Source organism: Staurois parvus, unplaced genomic scaffold, assembly GCF_062004578.1.
Source record: "Staurois parvus isolate SC_StPar_1 unplaced genomic scaffold, SC_StPar_1.0 ptg000493l, whole genome shotgun sequence".
Taxonomy (NCBI): domain Eukaryota; kingdom Metazoa; phylum Chordata; class Amphibia; order Anura; family Ranidae; genus Staurois; species Staurois parvus.
The window spans coordinates 193,611-210,514 of record NW_028318289.1 but is presented as its reverse complement, the minus strand read 5'-3'; the positions used below and the strand labels follow the sequence as shown (position 1 = coordinate 210,514).

The window sequence follows — 16,904 nt, the reverse complement described above, 5'->3', positions numbered from 1 at the left end:
AAAAGGTGAAACTAATATATGAGATAGACTCATTACATGCAAAGCAAGATAGTTTAGGCCGTGATTTGTCATAATTGTGATGATTATGGCTTATAGCTCATGAAAACCCCAAATCCACAATATCAGAAAATGAGAATATTGTGAAAAGGTGCAATATTCTCGGCTCAAAGTGTCCCACTCTAATCCGCTAATTAAGCCATAACACCTGCAAAGGGTTCCTGAGCCTTTAAATGGTCTCTCAGTCTGGTTCAGTAGGAATCACAATCATGGGAAAGACTGCTGACCTGACAGTTGTGCAGAAAACCATCATTGACACCCTCCATAAGGAGGGAAAGACTCAAAAGGTAATTGCAAAAGAAGTTGGATGTTCCCAAAGTGCTGTATCAAAGCACATTAATAGAAAGTTATGTGGAAGGGAAAAGTGTGGAAGAAAAAGGTGCACAAGCAGCAGGGATGACCACAGCCTGGAGAGTATTGTCAGGAAAAGGCCATTCAAAAGTGTTGGGGACTTTCACAAGGAGTGGACTGAGGCTGGAGTCAGTGCATCAAGAGCCACCACACACAGACGGATTCTGGACATGGGCTTCAAATGTCGTATTCCTCCTGAACAACAAACATCAGAAGCGTCTTACCTGGGCTAAAGAAAAACAGACCTGGTCTGTTGCTCAGTGGTCCAAAGTCCTCTTTTCTGATGAGAGCAACTTTTGCATCTCATTTGGAAACCAAGGACCCAGAGTATGGAGGAAGAATGGAGAGGCACACACTGCAAGATGCTTGAAGTCCAGAGTGAAGTTTCCACAGTTTGTGTTGATTTGGGGAGCCATGGCATCTGCTGGTGTTGGTCCACTGTGCTTCATTAAGTCCAGGGTCAACGCAGCCGTCTACCAGGAGAGTTTGGAGCACTTCATGCTTCCTTCTGCAGACGAGCTTTATGGGGATGCTGACTTCATTTTCCAGCAGGACTTGGCACCTGCCCACACTGTCAAAAGCACCAAAACCTGGTTCAATGACCGTGGGATTACTGTGCTTGATTGGCCAGAAAACTCGCCTGGCCTGAACCCGATAGAGAATCTATGGGACATTGCCAAGAGAAAGATGAGAGACATGAGACTGAACAATGCAGAAGAGCTCAAGGCCGCTGTTGAAGCATCCTGGTCTTCCATAACACCTCAGCAGTGCCACAGGCTGATAGCTTCCATTCCACGCCGCGTTGAGGCAGTAATTGCTGCAAAAGGGGCCCAAACCAAGTACTAATACATATACATGCTTACACTTTTCAGAGGTCCGATATTGTTCTATGTACAATCCTTGTTTTATTGATTGCATGTAATATTCTAATTTTCTGAGATTGTGGATTTGGGGTTTTCATGATCTGTAAACCATAATCATCACAATTATGACAAATCATGGCTTGAACTATCTTGCTTTGCATGTAATGAGTCTATCTCGTGTATTAGTGTCACCTTTCAAGTTGCATTACTGAAATAAATGAGCTTTTGCACGATATTCTAATTTTTTGAGTTTCACCTGTACTGTCAAAGTATTAATGAACAAAACAAACACAAACAAAAAAGTTTAAATATTATTAGTTAATAAAATAGAAACTAACTGGAGAAGGGGGGGTGGGAGCAGGCAAATAACTGAATGGAGAAGTAGAATAAGGAGTTATTTAGGGCTTATTAGAGTAAACTAAGGGTTATTAAGGGGTTAAACAGATGACCATTTTAATGAAAAACAAAAAACAAAAACGTTTTTTGTGTGTCAAGTTGATTTAACTGACTTCATCCCAGACAGCTCATCCCTATGATCTGTAGAGGAATAAACAGAAAGAAACAAAGTGAAGCAATGTTTCTTTGTATGTACCCTCTTTCAATAAATAATCCAGCTATATGTGCAACAACAAAATTTTCCCCATATAATTTCTACAAAATCATAAAGTCCAGTGTCTCTGTGATTTAAATCCAATAATATAAAGTCCAGTGTCTCAGTAAAGAAGAAAAAATAATAAAATTCAAAAAGTGTATTTCTTGCAGTGTTGATTGTTGTGAAAAACCTCAAAAATAAAGAAACTCACAATAGTGCATTACTATAATATCACACAAAAAAAAAAAAAATATTATATATATATATATATAATACATATATATATATATATATATATATATATATATATATATATATATATATATATATATATATATATATATATATATATATATATATATATATATATATATATATATATATATATATATATATATATATAATACATGCACACACAAATGTGTATCATAAAATTTGCAACCTTTAAGTGAAAAAAAATATATATTAAACACTTGTGAAAACCTTCCAAAAAGGAAAGGTAATAAAACACTCGTGCTCATAAATTATAAAATCATGAAGTGATCCACTTAGTGAGATTCCTACCCACACGTGACACTTCTAGTGAGTAAGGCCAATATACCCTTACCAACAGTAGATAGAACTCACGCCTTTTGTATATATTATCTGGAAATCCTCCAAAGGAACTTTATCCTCCTCTCCTCCTTCGCTTTCTGTTAAGATGATATTACCATGCCTTCCACATACATAGATCTATGAAGCATGACGTACCTCCATATATGTTTAAAGTTTTAATAAATCCACTTGCATTTGGAGTTGAAAACATAAGTAATATAAACAATTTTGGACAAACCCCACTGAGTGGGGATTACCAGGCAGTTCCCACAGTTTCCCAGGCAGTCCACACTCGAGTGTCCAGTGATTCCTCAACAAAGATGGCCGCTGTGACACTTCCGGTTCCTGCTCCTTGCGTATGGAAGTGACGACATACGCAAGGAGCAGGAACCGGAAGTGTCACAGCGGCCATCTTTGTTGAGAAATCACTGGACACTCGAGTGTGGACTGCCTGGGAAACTGTGGGAACTGCCTGGTAATCCCCACTCAGTGGGGTTTGTCCAAAATTGTTTATATTACTTATGTTTTCAACTCCAAATGCAAGTGGATTTATTAAAACTTTAAACATATATGGAGGTACGTCATGCTTCATAGATCTATGTATGTGGAAGGCATGGTAATATCATCTTAACAGAAAGCGAAGGAGGAGAGGAGGATAAAGTTCCTTTGGAGGATTTCCAGATAATATATACAAAAGGCGTGAGTTCTATCTACTGTTGGTAAGGGTATATTGGCCTTACTCACTAGAAGTGTCACGTGTGGGTAGGAATCTCACTAAGTGGATCACTTCATGATTTTATAATTTATGAGCACGAGTGTTTTATTACCTTTCCTTTTTGGAAGGTTTTCACAAGTGTTTAATATATATTTTTTTCACTTAAAGGTTGCACAATTTTATGATACACATTTGTGTGTGCATGTATTATATATATATATATATATATATATATATATATTTTTTTTTTTTTTTTTTTTTTTTTAGTGTGATATTATGGTAATGCACTATTGTGAGTTTCTTTATTTTTGAGGTTTTTCACAACAATCAACACTGCAAGAAATACACTTTTTGAATTTTATTATTTTTTCTTCTTTACTGAGACACTGGACTTTATATTATTGGATTTAAATCACAGAGACACTGGACTTTATGATTTTGTAGAAATTATATGGGGAAAATTTTGTTGTTGCACATATAGCTGGATTATTTATTGAAAGAGGGTAGATTCCTGTTTGGATCTATTGATTTGAGTTTAAGCTTTCAGGGGGTTGAAAGTTTTTTCCAATTTGGAATTAGTGTAGGTGAAAGGGTGTTTTTTGTTTTCACATTATATTTATATCATTTTCACATTATATTTATACAGTCATGGCCGAAATTGTTGGCACCCTTGATATTTTTCCTGAAAATCAAGTATTTCACACAAAAAAGGTATTGCATTAACACATGTTTTGCTATACACATGTTTATTCCCTTTGTATGTATTGGAACAAATATAAAACAGAGGCAGAAAAGCAAATATGACATAATGTCACACAAAACCCCAAAAATGGGCTGGACAAAAGTATTGGCACCCTTAACTTAATATTTGGTTGCACACCCTTTGGAAAACATAACTGAAATCAGTCGCTTCCTATAACCATCAATAAGCTTCTGACACCTCTCACCCGGAATTTTGGACCACTCTTCCTTTGCAAACAGCTCCAGGTCTCTCTTATTGGAAGGACACCTTTTCCCAATAGCAATTTTAAGATCTCTCCACAGGTGTTCAATGGGATTTAGATCTGGGCTCATTGCTGGCCACTTCAGAACTCTCCAGCGCTTCTTTGCCATCCATTTCTGAGTGCTTTTTGACGTATGTTTGGGGTCATTGTCCTGCTGGAAGACCCAGGATCTTGGACGCAAACCCAGCTTTCTGACACTGGGCCCTACAGTGCGACCCAAAATCCTTTGGTAATCCTCAGATTTCATGATGCCTTGCACACAGTCAAGGCACCCAGTGCCAGAGGCAGCAAAACAACCCCAAAACATCATTGAACCTCCACCATATTTTACCGTAGGTACTGTGTTTTGTTCTTTGTAGGCCTCATTCCGTTTTCGGTAAACAGTAGAATGATGTGCTTTACCGAAAAGCTCTATCTTGGTCTCATCTGTCCACAAGACGTTTTCCCAGAAGGCTTTTGGCTTACTCAAGTACATTTTGGCAAACTGTAGTCTTGCTTTTTTATGTCTCTGTGTCAGCAGTGGGGTCCTCCTGGGTCTCCTGCCATAGCGTTTCATTTCATTTAAATGTCGACGGATAGTTCGCGCTGACACTGATGCTCCCTGAGCCTGCAGGACAGCTTGAATGTCTTTGGAACATGTTTGGGGCTGCTTATCCACCATCCGGACTATTCTGCGTTGCAATCTTTCATCAATTTTCCTCATCCGTCCACGACCAGGGAGATTAGCTACAGTGCCATGGGTTGCAAACTTCTTGATAATGTTGCGCACTGTGGACAAAGGCAAATCTAGTTCTCTGGAGATGGACTTGTAACCTTGAGATTGTTGATATTTTGCCACAATTTTGGTTCTCAGGTCCTCAGACAGTTCTCGTCTCCTCTTTCTGTTGTCCATGCTTAGTGTGGCACAGACAGACACACAATGCAAAGGTTAAGTGAACGTCTCTCCTTTTTATCTGCTTTCAGGTGTGATTTCTATATTGCCCACACCTGTTACTTGCCCCAGGTGAGTTTACAGGAGCATCACATGCTTGTAACATTCTTATTTATCCGCAGTTGTGAAAGGGTGCCAATACTTTTGTCCAGCCCATTTTTGGAGGTTTGTGTGACATTATGTCGAATTTGCTTTCTTTCCTCCCTTTTTTTGTTTTGTCCCAATACACACAAAGGGAATAAACATGTGTATAGCAAAACATGTGTTAATGCAATACGTTTCGTGAGAAATACATGATTTCCTGGAGAAATATCAAGGGTGCCAACAATTTCGGCCATGACTGTATATTTCTTTGTATGTGTCTGTATTTATGTTGAGTAATGTTACTGATAAACATTGACAGACTTCTTTTTTTGGCAGCTCCATTAATCCGCAATGCCGCCCTAATTAATCAGAGCTGAATTGCTGAGAACTGGGACAAGAAAGGTCCTGGCAGCAGGCCGAAGGACTGGATATATTACACATGCCCTGTCAGATACCTACCTACGGTAGCTCTAGCGCTCCAAAGACCGGATTTCCCCAGGGCGCGGAGTCTAAGCCCCAATCTGCTTGTTCACCAAAACCCCCTGATGGTGGGGATGGACTTGGAGCAGACTGAGACCCGGTCGCGGCCCCTGGGTACACGCAGCTGTGGTAGAGCGAACCGCCAGTAGCACGTAGCAGGATGAGAGCCTGATGTGAAGAGACAGAGCGGTCCGTGCAGGATGGATGGACGGAACACACTGGAACAATAGCGGAGTAAGACAGGCCGGGTCAGTAACGGTGGAGGCAGAGCGATACAGAGCAGCAGGCAGAGGGTCGTCGGGTCACAGGCCAGGTTCAGCAGCAGGAGATCAGATAATCGGAAACAGGCAGAAGAATGGTCAAACGAGCCAGAGGTCAGGGCAGGAGAAGGTCAGCAATAATCAGGATAAAGCAGGGTTCGGCAACAACAGGAAACTCTGACAGGAGCAACAAGGAACAAGACCATATGCCAATTTGAGTCGGTTTAAATAGTGCGCCCTGCGCTGTCATTGATGCCAGGTGCGCGTCCGCATGCGCGAGTGCGTATGCGCGGCCGCAGTTGTTGTCGCAGGTGCCTATGTCCTAGCGCCCGCACGCTTGTCCGCATCGGGATTCCACGTATGCGCAGACCCGTGCGCCGCGGCAAAACTCGGAATCCCTGACATGCCCTGTGTACAATGATGACTTTTTGGGGGCATGTCTAACATGCCCAGAGTCTGCAACTGGTTAACGTCAGGTAACATTGAATAAATAATCCTCCAAAAAACCTGAAACCTTTGTCAAGTGTTTCATCCAAGTAAAAATGATTGAATAGGAGTGCACCATCTTTTGTCTGTGGTGCTGTTCAGGGTTTGAAAAAAAATGAAATGTGCACATGCAATTAACAAATGTCTGGTTGTACATCTAATGAATGTTTACACAATTACAGATCCCCAACTATGTTTCCTAGTTGGCAACAAACATTCATTGCTTTTTCTAAGCATTCATGGGCGAATGTTTCATGTTTCTAAAGCAGGCCATACAGATTATGCTTTTTATTTTTCCTTCCACCACAGATGAAAGGAAAGATAATTTCTTAATTTCCCCATCACACGGTCAGTTTTGATGGGTGAATCCCTCCCAAAGCGCTAATATGTTCTTCCCTGCCAGTAAAGCATAATGGTTAGTGCTGTTATACCCAGTGGCACTAATCGTTTGGGAAAAACCTGACAAGCTGGATTGATAGATCAACTTGTGTACAACCAGCCAGCCCATAAATAGATTGAAATTTGACCAGTCCCTACTAAACCGGATACATTTCGATCCACGTATGACCGACTTTATGCACCTTCAAGAGTTGGCCTAGGACAGGGGTAGGCAACCTGCGGCTCTCCAGCTGTTGCAGGACTACAAGTTCCATCATGCCTCTGCAAGTCAAAGCTGTAACTGTCAGTTTTGTAATGTTGCAATGCCTCATGGGAAATGTAGTTCCACAACCGCTAGAGAGCCGCAGGTTGCCTACCCCTGGCCTAGGATAAATAGTTTTTAATCTTTTATTATACTAGTTTTTGCGATTGGCCTCCTTAAAAATCACACAGGAAACATACTTGCTGCATGAAAGTTATATAAAACAGAGCAAAATACATCTGCCCAGCCACTACAGACATCAAGATTGCATACATCCTGGTATGATGGCACCTGTTTAGGTGGGTTATGAATGTCTACCCTCCAAAAAATAGCTACCCTCTAAAATTTTATATCCTTAAAGCTCACATTGTACAGTTTTTGTTGAAACAGAGTCATAGACATGCTAATTCAGTTATGTGGTGATTTTGAAGGCTGTATTTATGCAACATTTAACAACTATCCTGTTAAGAGCCCCTCCATACTGGTTAATGAGCTTTGGTTGAGATCCCTGTCACGGTCGCAGGATCGCCGTCACCAACATGCGACAATAGCACGACCAACAATACGTCACACCCGCGGCGTCAGACCCCAGACCTTCTCACCAAACTCGTGACCAAAGGACCGGCCGATCTAAAACCACGATGTGCGTAACAATGCCACACTCAGCTGTGCCCTGCACAAAGATTGTCCAGCTAATGGAACGCAATCGACACACCGGCAGCCTGAATTCGCTTGTTACTGGGTCGGGTTATTTACGCAACTAACTCTCTACTGCCACCACCACTTTTTGTACAGAGAAAGGGGAAACTCCCTTTATCAAATATACACTGTAATGGTTGAAAAGTCACCTGTCCAATACGGTCACCGCAGGCCGATTGGGCAGAGGATTAAACAAACACAGTAGCGTCTCTTCAGAAGGCAGGGATTCGTAAATTGCAATTAAGCGCTTTAGAAACAGTTTAACACTTTCAGAAAGAAAGATTTATTACTAAAAAAGAGTCACACAGGTGCAATAAAATATTTACAAAAAAAGTAACTAAGATATATATTTATATATACATAGAAAACAGCACAGCACAGCAAAGAGATAACAGGGAGAAGTTAAAAGGTTAAGTTACTTGCCATGTTCAGCCTTAAGGTAAGCAGATCTAAGTTGCAGAGCGAAGGGTCTTTGATCTCCTGCTGTTACGATATTAAAATTGGAAGATGTGTTTAGCTTAACTTTTTAGGCTTGCCAGCCTGTCTTTTAAAGCCCCCCTGCAGGGGGGTAGTGGCTCTGAGTACTGGCCAATACCCTGTTTTGGGCGGGATCGTCAGATGGACTCTGCAATAAAACTGACAGCTTCATAATCCATGATATGAAACATAGGTGACAGCTGACCTGAGGAATGTTCATTTAATTTCTGTCACCTGGCTGGTAGGGTTTATGAGGTTCCAACTTCTTTCAAGTCCAGGGAAAAAACTACCTTACCTTGGTTAGGAGGTGTGAGTTTACACAAGCCTTGGGACAGAGAGTCTGCTGTCTCTATGGGGGGGCTTTGTAGCGCTGGGCCCCCTGCTGCTCCAGCCTGTCAGCAACTTTTAACACTTACACATCTGTCCCTGTGCCTCTCAGGAAGGGAGGGGGTAGGGAATAAAGGATTAAGAACTACTTCTAATAAAAAAGGGGAACTCCGCGTCCATCACTGATGAGCAAGTTTTCTACAATCCCTGCCCCTCCTTTCACATTGCTGTGCAACGATCTGGGTCAGGTTCAGAGACCAGTTGCTACAGCAGTTGTAAGGCTTACCTAAAACCAGCAGGATTGGTACACCAGCGGCCCACCCTGGGAATGACGCAGGCTCATCTGAGGTGCGGGGTCTAAGCATCCACCGGTCTTCCCCAGAGCTCCTAATGGTGGAGATGGATTTGGCTGCGTGTGAATGCCAGGTCGCAGATCTCAGGATCACCCCACCAGGGAATGAGCAGGCTGGAAACCAAAAGCGGATCAAACAGTTCAGGGATCAAACAGAAGCGGAGTCAGTCACAAGCCAAGGGTCGGTCACCAATGGTAGTAGATAGGATGAGGCAGAATCGTAGTCAGTAGCAAGCCAAAGGTCGGTAACGCAGATGAAGACGGCAGCAGGAACAGTGAGCAGGATATTGGCTGGTAAGGCACAATAATCTGGCAACCAGGAAGTGCAGACACATGGCTTTTATAGGAAGTTCATGGGAGGAGCAAGGAGTTCAAGGTTCAAGACAAAACAGGGCCAAGGTAGGATCATCCCAAGAATTGTCAAGGGAGCTGTCCAGCATTCCAGGTGGCTCAGTGAGAAGAAACACTGTCTCCCACTGCAGAAGGCCCAGGTTCGATTCCAGGCCCTGACAAGCAGTCTTAAATACGTGGTCATGGGAAAATCATTGATTGCCAGCTTGTAAGGGAGCTGAATTGGACCTCCATTCATGTCAAGCTGATCCAGGTCTTGCCACACTTCTTGGATGGGATAGTCACCTACCTGTAGTTTAGGAGAAACTGTTTTATATTGTGTCCCTCCCTCCTGGCCTGAGGTCCATTACCCAAAATAAAGAATATTCAGTCCAAAATAATTTTCAGCGCTTTACCATAAAGTAAATCAAACTGGCATAATGATAACTCTTCATATTCACGGCCAATTCATGACTTGCAGAACCCTATACCTTTATAACATGACTTCCTGACTAGTAAACTTTAGTGCAGAACACTCAGTATAGCCACTGCACCATTGTAGCCATTTTTTAAGATGTTACCAGACACTTCCCACAAGTGGCATTACTTGTGAGAAACAGGGTGTTTCTCTCTCACACATAGGGTGAGCCTCAGGACCCACTAAACGAAGATCAGAGGTGGCAAGGTTCCTCCATCTCCTTTTATGTGTCCTCCTCTAATCACCCTGACAGTTCAGCCCTACGGAGGGCTCTCCCTGTCCTCAAGTTTCCATACTTCCACTTGGACCAGGGAAGCTTCTTAAAGCAAATCTTTCTTATTCCAAGGAAATATTAAAAACAGTTTTTCACAAAACGAGGAGATATTCTATGTACTCCTCTGATGAGTTGTGCCATTGATATTAGCTTCATTCAATTTGACACCATGGGGAGTGTTGGCTGCCTATGTTTGTCACTGGGGTTTAATCCCAGTGATGTAGGACTAAGCAGATGGAACCAAAGCCCATGGCAGGGGACGCAGAACTCCGAAACTTCCACAAGTGTTGAACCCTGCAGATTCTGATGGATGCCACCACAGAGTAAAGTATAATACCACTTCTTTTTTGCAGAGACCTGTGTTAAAGATTTTGTTGGATGAGAATAATGTCGCTTTAACTTACTGTCTCCCCTACCCCTTAGAGAGTGATCCTTTACCATTCTGGTAATATCACATAAAATATTGTTGCAATACAAGATTTTCCTGATTCATGCATCCTTATCATACTGCAGAGCTGTAGAAGGTTTGGTAACATTCTGAGAGGAGCAGCAGAGCTTTTCTAAAACAGAAGATATCCGTATGCCTCAATTCCATCACAATTCCAAAAATAAGCATTTCATTTCTTGTTTCAGGATAGTGGCCAGAGCCATACAAATCACTCCGTTTTCCTCCTGAACCAATTGTACCTGCAGGGCCAATGATTTATAGCACACACGCATGACATTATCACGGCCCAACCTGTAAGGTGGCTGAAGCTCATGAACCTGGAAGGAAGACTGGAGGAAGATGGAACCCCCTGCCATGGTGACAGCGTGCTGCCAGAGGGCTTCAATTTAAGGCAAGTTTTACATATTGTGCTAGTATGCGATGCTTACTAGCACATTATGACAGTACCTTGCAGGGGACTTTTTTTTTTTTGTACCTGTTTTCAAAAGGAACCAAACAACTATGTGATATTACAGTAAATAGCTTCATATGATCACTATCCTTAACCCCTTCACGCCTAAGGGTAAAACAAATCTTAACTCCTAAGCACAATTTTGCAACTTTGATATGTTTTAGCAAAACTGTACATATCATCACAACTAATTTGTGCATCCAGATTTATTATAACTTTTTTTTCAGGACAAATTGGGCTTTCATTTGGTGGTATATGGTAATGGATATCTCCTGACTTTTTTTTATTATCAAAGGAAATAGTGAAAAAAAAACCTTTTTTTAAATTTAGCTGTATATTTCTTGCTACTACCATAACCTACCATAACAACCCAAAATAATTTATCCTGCTCCTGACAATTGCAACAATACCACACGTGTGTATGTTAGTAGTTGTTTGTAGCCGTAGTACAGCCCAGAAACCATAGTGCACAATTTTGCTTATTTTCTTTTTTATTGTGCCACTAACCGATACCAATTTTAAAAAAAGAAAAAAAACCTGACCCAAAAAATAAAAAGACTGACCCTGACCAAAACACTAACTCTGGCACAGACCTAGATCAAACCTTGATCTAGGTATTTTTGTTTTTTTATTATTTTTATTAATTCATTTTTTTTATACAGAGAGAGATACAATGTATTCATTCAGAGAGAGAAAAAAAAGGGGTGGTGGGCTTCACAGTGACTGATCACTGTGACAGCCAATCAGATACTATTACAGCAATCAGGTGACCCAGAATTGGGAATTTCGGGTCCTGATCATTAGAACGGGACCCAGGGCTCTCAGTGACACCCTGGTCTTTGTACTGGGAGCGCGGCGTGCGCCCAGCAGAAAGTCAGGTACGCAAATTAGTGGCCCCCACAGAAAAAGCCCAGTTCTGTGAGGCCGCTACTTTGTGTGCAGTTTGTGTCGAGATGTTAAACAAAAATCAGTTTTTTGGCATGATCAGTCATGTTTTCAACATCAATGCCAAAATTCCACAATTTCTGCCAGGGCATGCAAACTTTTTAGCACAACTGTAAATATGTTATCACTGAGACAGAATGTGATGGGAAATCCAAAATTTTAAAGCTGTCACCATAGCAATCTTCAAATGGGGGCAAGTGTTCCGGTGACATCTGTCCAAAGTAGGAATTTCCTTCACTTTTACTTTCTGTTGCATCTCCAGGACAGGGGGTACAGGAAAATCTCCATAGCTAGACACAGATAGCAAAAACAATAACATAATAGGGGTTTAACCCTTTACTAAAAACAATAGGTTAGGCTATACATACTCTTTAATGGAGTGTAAAAGTGTCGTATGTGTTTGTGTGATAAATGTGATCGTGGCTCTGGTAGAGGAGGCCTTTACTTCTCTAGAACAGGAAACCAGTCACTCAGTGGTGTATTTCATTTTTCTGCTGCCCTAGGCAACACAAAAAGATGTTGGATCTACTTTGGGGGGACTTTTTTTAATTTTTATTTTTAATAAAGGTGTTCTGCTTCGCGTTATTGAACTGTTGTATAACACTAGTCAGACAGTCTAACAATAATTCAGAAGTCAAGAAACGTGAGACATCAGATCTGTATGTATTCTTTGTTTTGAATAACTTTGTAAAACTACAACATAAACACAAACAAAACATATGTGTCAGTACATTAAACATTATACAACAGCTTCATCCCATCAGTGAGTGTACTCACGGACAATTCCACCATAAGTCCAGGAATAGCTTGGAGCTCCACTGTATGCTACTTGCTAGTTTCAGAAGCAGTCACGAAATGGAGGATAGGAAGTTCCAGGTTAGAGGTTATTGCCTCTATGTGAAAATTACCACTTCCTGACAAATCCTGATATAACTAGTCATAATAACTCTAACCAATAGATGGCAGCAACATCACAGAACATTACAGTATATTACATACATTATTTTCAACAATATGGGCAGAATAAAAAGGACTTGTCAAAGACTGTCTTTTATTACACAACATTTGTTTTTGTGAATGGGTACGGCATACTAATTCACATATGTATGGGGGCAGAATCTGGGGGGGGGCTTCCAGATTCTGATAAGCCCCCCGCCCGCAGACCCCCACAACCAAAGGCCACGGTTGTAGGGAAGGGGCCCTTGTCCCTATCAACATGGGGACAAGGTACTTTGGTGGATGTAGTATATTGTGTGTAATATACAGTTGCAAGAAAAAGTATGTGAACCCCTTGGGATTACGTGGAGTTTTGCATGAATTGGGCATAAAATGTGCTCTGAACGTCATCTAAGTCACAACAATAGAAGAACACAGTCTGCTGAACATAATACTACACAAACATTAGATGTTGCCATGGTTTAATTGCACATAACATGTAAACATTCACAGTGTAGGGAGGAAAAAGTATGTGAACCTTTGGACTTAATAACTGGTTGACCCTCCTTTGGCAGCAATAACCTCAACCAAACGTTTCCTGTAGTTGCAGATCAGACCTGCACAACGATCTGGAGTAATTTTGGACCACTCCTCTTCACAAAACTGTTTCAGTGTAGCAATATTCTTGGGATTCTGGTGTGAATCGCTCTCTTAAGGTCATGCCACAGCATTTCAATCGGGTTGAGGTCAGGACCCTAACTGGGCCACTCCAGAAGGTGTATTCTGTGCTGTTGCAGCCATTGTTTTGTTGAATTACTTGTATGCTTTGGGTCATTGTCCTGTTGCAACACCCATCCTCTGCGGAGCTTCAGTTGGCGGACAGATGGTCGTACGTTTTCCTGCAAAATGTCTTGATAAACTCTGGAATTCATTTTCCCATCAATGACAACAATCCGTCCAGGCCCTGAGGCAGCAAAGCAGCCCCAAACCATGATGCTCCCTCCGCCATGTTTTACAATGGGGATGAGGTTTTGATGTTGGTGTGCTGTGCCTTTTTTTCTCCACACATAGTGTTGTGTGTTCTTCCCAAACAACTCAATCTTGGTTTCATCTGTCCACAGTATATTTTGCCAGTAGTGCTGTGGAACATCCAGGTACTCTTTTGCAAACTTCAAACGTGCTGCAATATTCTTTTTTGGACAGCAATGGCTTCCTCCGTGGTGTCCTCCCAAGTACTCCATTCTTGTTTAATGTTTTCCTTATTGTAGATGTGTCAACAAAAAAACGTTAGCATCTGCCAGAGATTTCTGTAGGTCTTTAGCTGACACTCTGGTATTCTTCTTTACCTCATGCAGCATTCTGCGCTGTGCTCTTGCAGTCATTTTTACAGGACAACCACACCTAGGGAGAGTAGCAACAGTGCTAAACTTTCTCCATTTGTAGACAGTCTGTCTTTTCGTGGACACATGAACATCAAGGCTTTTGGAGATACTTTTGTAACCCTTTCCAGCTTCATGCAAGTCAACAATTCTTGATCGTAGGTCTTCTGAGAGCTCTTTTCTGCGAGGCATGGTTCACATCAGACAGTGCTTCTTGAAACCAGTAAACCCCAAACAGGTGTGTGTTTTTTAAGGGCAGGACAGCTGTCAGCAACACATTCAATATCATCACACTGATTGGAGTTAAGGTTGGCTCACTCCTGGCTCCAATTAGCTCTGGGAGAAGTCATTAAGCTAGGGCCTCACATACTTTTTCCTCCCTGCACTGTGAATGTTTACATGTTATGTGCAATTAAACCATGGCAACATCTAATGTTTGTGTAGTATTATGTTCAGCAGACTGTGTTCTTCTATTGTTGTGACTTAGATGACGTTCAGAGCACATGTTATGCCCAATTCATGCAAAACTCCACGTAATCTCAAGGGGTTCACATACTTTTTCTTGCAACAGTATATGTATATGTATTGAAGACATTGAAACACATACTGTTCAGTGATAAGACCACTTTACACACCAAAAGGACACCTTACTATGTTAATGTATGCAGGAGGTAATTAACTTACCTTTGATGTGTTGGGTTAACCTGTTTTTGGGTAAATATATGGAGAGTCGGGAAGTTTCTAAGTCTAGACACATAAGATCAAACATGCTACTAAAAGTGGCCAATCAGAGTGCTTGCCATTGTACTGAATGGGGAAAATGTGTATATTAATTCAGGTCACAGAACAAAGGTGACAGAGCACAAGTGGGGATACGTGGGACAGAGCACAAGTCAGGATACCTGTGACAGGGCACAGGTGACAGGACGCAGGAAGGTTCTCTAATGATTGCCTGTCATCTTACTTGTCTGTACCTCCACTGGTAAAGGAGTTTTCTTCCTGTCATTAATATGGGAGCACAGGTATAGATCATAACTCACATTATTGCATACATGGAAGCTGCCTAGGTGCATATTATAGATTGGACATATGCTGGATGGTGTAGTATCTCCATGTTTGATATGAACTATCTGTTGTAAATATCTTCATCCGTTCTGTTTTATGGATTGCTATAGTCATCATTATAATAAGACAACAGGAGAGAGCCCCCCAAAAGCACCCCCCCATGTTGAGGGCATGTAGCCTGGTATGGTTCAGTGGGGGGGGTGTTTACTTTCACCCCTTTCCTGACCTTGCAGGCTGCATGCTCGGATAAGGGTCTGGTATGGATTTTGGGGGGGAGCCCCCACACCATTTTTTTATTTTGATCAGGATAGGACGCTATCCTAAGGAAGTCATGTGTACGTGACGCAACGCGTAGATACGACATGGTGACGCACTTTCAGCGGAGCGCTATCTTGCTACACCAGGTGTCAGGAATGGACTTGCCAATAATGGTGGGACTCACCTGCCTTGTGGGCTGCAGTACCAGGGCTGGCCAGCGGGTGCTCTCAGCAATCAGAGACTCACCCCTGCAGTCAGACAAACACCTGAAGCTGATTGCAGGGGTTGTATTTAAGGAATGGCCAGACTCACAGTCAGGGCCTTGGTGTGTGCTTTTGCATGGGCCCCTGTACCTTGTATCCTGTATTCCTGTTCCTGTCTGACTTGTTGCCAACCCTGCCTGATCCCGACCTCTGCTGACTTCTCCTGCTTGATCCCTGGCTTGTGACCCTGACCATTCTCTGCCTGACCCTCTGTACCGCGCTGCCCGTGAGATACTGAACCCAGCTTGTGACCTTGACCACTCTCCCGCCTGTTCCTGGTACTCCGTTTGCCCGTTTGCTACTGCCCGGCCTGCCTGACTCCTTTTTGTATTGTTAGTCTTAATAAATTATATTGTTTATACCATATCTGAAGCCTGCGTTTCCCTATGTCAGTCCACACACCTCTGGTCATACCTGGAGCCCTGACACCAGGTTTACACAGTACACCCATACTGAGTGGTGTAACAAGCCTTGTTTGATCTGCGTTAATGTGAGCACAATATTTGGCAATTTAACATGCTTTTAACATATTAAATAATGTTGCACTATGGGAGACTTGTTTTTTTGTCCTTTCATGGCTGTAATGTGATACTCATTTATTGGCCTGCACTGCGTTTATCCCTGAATGGAAGAGTGATTTATATTGGAAGGAAGTTACCAGTGAGGTTCAGTGGAATCAAAGCGACCTGGAGAGTTGTTACCTGTAGGATCCAGAGTGATCCAAAAGGCGTGTTGACCCTTTTGGGTTGCAGCAAGGAGGTGAGGGGGCATGCCTGCCATCTAAGGATATATGCTCACCATCTGCACCAGCACTATAGCACGTGGTTTGAAGATATAGGCACATTTTGGCAGTCATTGCCATCTTTGCTATTCTTGGCAATTTGTTGGACACTTTTTATCGTTTTATGCGTTTATGAAGTTTATGTTTATATATTGTGTTTAACATTATTCACTAGTCACTTTATTTGCTTTATATCACAATTTTGGGATACACTTTATATATCATTCACTTTGTTTTGTGATCATATCACTTATTTTGGGATCCACTGTATATAGTACCTAGTCTTTTGGGGTTTGGTCCCAAGTGGGACTGGGTATTGTCACTGTATGAGGGTCCAGGCATAGGACCAGCTTCATCATATGCAGTTTGTGTACTGATAATATC

At 41.9% G+C, this 16,904-nt stretch overlaps 1 long non-coding RNA gene across 1 annotated transcript; it reads left to right on the top strand.

Annotated features, from left to right (window-relative positions):
• Window positions 1–2,886: 2,886 nt before the first annotated feature.
• On the top strand, window positions 2,887–6,444 carry LOC149452161 (uncharacterized). Its single transcript, XR_016314917.1, has 2 exons — window positions 2,887–3,033; window positions 5,528–6,444. It is a non-coding gene; the product is annotated as an uncharacterized LOC149452161 (long non-coding RNA).
• Window positions 6,445–16,904: the final 10,460 nt, after the last annotated feature.